The sequence below is a fragment of the Pinus tabuliformis genome, chromosome 8 (assembly GCF_031772625.1).
Source record: "Pinus tabuliformis cultivar Carrire ecotype Pingquan chromosome 8, CPIR1, whole genome shotgun sequence".
Taxonomy (NCBI): Eukaryota; Viridiplantae; Streptophyta; class Pinopsida; order Pinales; family Pinaceae; genus Pinus; species Pinus tabuliformis.
The window spans coordinates 68230154-68233353 of NC_142294.1; positions in this window are offsets into that span (position 1 = coordinate 68230154).

Consider the following 3200-nt stretch of genomic DNA (forward strand, 5'->3'; position numbering starts at 1 on the left):
AATCTTGGCATGTACATCTTGTAAACAACTGTGAATATTGGTGAGAAAATCCTTTCTGATTTTGATTGTATTATCCATAATAGAGAGTATCAGATTGTCTAGTAACTCTAATATTGCACCAATTGGAGCCATTTTTAACCTCAAAAAATATAGTAAAATAATGAGGACCTCAACGCACTCCAAACTCTAATACAATGCCAAGACAAAGAAGCTCTCAATAGTCTCCAATATCCAAATTAGTTCAAATATCCAAAACCCCACATGCTATAACTCTTCTGCTAAACTAAACATGATGTTCATAAATAAGAATTTCACCACACAAGATATTGGCTGCACCAATCCTTTCCCAGTCTAGCCCATTCTTTTTTTATAGTTATGTTGATGCAGAATGAGCAGCAATCATAGGATTTTAAGAGACAAATATCTTAATATATAAAGCCTGATAAAAAGAGAAATGGAACAATGCTTCGAACTATGGATTCAAAACCTCCATCGATGCAATGGAAATGGGAAAAGCGACATTTGTGATTTTTGTGCTCTTTATACTTTTCTATGGCATTCCTAACAGTTTTAAGTGACAGGCTTCACTGAATTCAACAATCACATATATTAATGGAGGACAATCTCTTTCACCAGTTGAAGATTCAGATCTCAGTAGAACTTGGTATGATGATACACCATATATTTTTGGAGCTGCTGATGGGATAACTATTTCTGCTGATCCCAAGACCAGTATGTTGTACTCTAACAGTGTGCCACCATATATTGCACCACCAGAAGTTTATAGTATTGCACGTTCCATGGGTCCAGTGAACGATATTAACTAGGAGTTTCAATGCGCAAAGGCTGCTGGAGATTAGTCAACACAAACATTCAATATAATGCGTAGAGAATAAAATTCTCAGTTGAATTTGAATGGACATCTTGAAATCTGTAAGCACATCCTGCTTACACCTTCTGTTTATAATTTATTTATAAACACCCTAGTGCGCTTAATAGCTGCATCCCCTTGCCTCTATTTGAATTCCCAATCCTTATAGTTGAATTCTTTCGCTATGGATCACATGGAAGGAAAACATGCTCCTGCACCTTTGGCACATCCCTCTCATGTCGGCTCTGGTGACACGCACTATGGGAGGAGGTAATTATGATAGCAGATATCAAAAGGGAAACAATACAACGTGTCCTTGATATTGGAACAAGGAATGGACTATTCCCTCATGCACTTGCAAAGCAAGGATATTCAGACTTGACTGGAATGGATTACAGTGAAGCGGCTGTGGAATTGGTTAGAAATCTTGCTGTTCGGGATGGATTTACCAATATCAACTTCATGGCAGATGATATATTGGAATCCAAATTATAGAGACAGTTTAGACTTGTCAATGATAATGGGACTTTAGATGCAACTGGACTTCATCGTGATGGTGCAGTTAAAAGGATTATGTATTGGGGTTCTGTTTCAAAGCTCGTGGCTCCTGGTGGTTTACTGGTTAAAGTATGGACAAAGTATCGAAGAGCAGTCGTATGGGAGCAGTGACAGGACTATGGGCTATCATACCATGGGCGTATGGGAGCAGCGTATGGACCGAGGAGCAGCGTATGCATATCACGCCATCGCCTTTCTCATGTCACTCCACAGTCGGCCTTCAATCGCTATACCTCACGTGAACAAAATTGCTTTTTGCTCAATGAAGTAGCATATTGGTCACAGGATCAAATCAGCTGGAAGGCCGATATCTGGGTTTGCTGCTTGAGAAAATTGGGATCGCTGTCTCAATGACAATGGCAGCTACCATGGCTCAGGCTGCTTGAGAAAATTGGGATCGTTGTCCCAATGTCAATGGCAATAGTAATAGCAGCAATGGAGTGAATTCTTCCCATTCTTCCTCTCGAGCACCCAATTACATATTTCTATATGGAGACTCAAGGCCTGATGCTCCCAACAATACACAGAGCCTTCCGAGGTTGTAGATCAAGTGAGCCTGGCTACTTGGCAGCCGCCTGTATTCATTTAGTACAGGAGGTGTCAGGCATGCTGCAGTTAAACTGGACGAGTCTGGACATGCTGTTTCTACAAATGATTCTACGGGTATAACAAGGTTGTTGGATGAATTTGACCGAAGAGAATATTTTCCTAATCTTTATGAGAGAAATATAGTGGAGGTTATCTCTGAGAGGGGTGAGCGCTTGTAGTCTTATATTTACCACCGACCAGATGTGAATCCATCAAATTTAATACCAACTGGTGATTGGCTGTGGTAGTGATGCAATACAGTGAAGATAGGAAACAACGCTGAAAGGCCTAGAAAATGCCTTGAGTGTGCACTAATGATTCTACTAGATTCCTCCAATATACCAAGTGTTACACCAGGCGTTACACCATATTATCAGGCAGAGGGCAGAGAACTCAAGAATATGGCAGACTGCAAGAAATGCAGGACAAATTTCTGAAAACAATGGCAGAAGGGAGTTACAATACAGAAAATTAATTTAAGACCTGCGCACCTGGGTATGAGGGAAAGATGTCGGCTTTTCTATATCAGGAAAATGGGCAAAGCTGCAAGACAACCATGCATAGAAGGGCCACAAAAACAAGTGGCTCACAGTTAAGCAGGGAAGGAGATCGCCTGCTTTGATACCATGCTAAACACACACATGGCAACAACAAAATATGAAAGATAAACACGAGAGTACATTTATTATTAACAAATGATATACATTTATAGTACATGGTGTGACCCATGGATTCATATTCCAAGTGGTCTCTTGGACTACTTTTGGTTGTTCAGCGTCCATACCAACCCTTAAAGGATTAGGTGTCCAACAAAAATCAATACTCGCAGAGATCTAAAGCCTCACCTATTGATTTTATTCATCCAATTTGAGAGAGTAGAACGAGGAGAAACTATTAAAAGGGTCCATGCATGCTCATCCCCTTCAAATGAGTAAGGAGTCCAGTAATTTGCACTATCTTTCCACCCATTTGATCTACCAAAATTCCATTGAGCCCATTTTGCCACATAGTAATCAACCACTTTACAACCTTAATTTTGTAGGACTTTAACCTCCCCACGATCAATAGAGGAACAAGCTTCATTGGTTCTTTCTAGTCCTTTTCCTAATCTGTTGAATTATCAAAAGCTTGAATTGGGGTGCCTCCTATGCATTGAAAAATACAGTTTGGTTTAGTAACACAG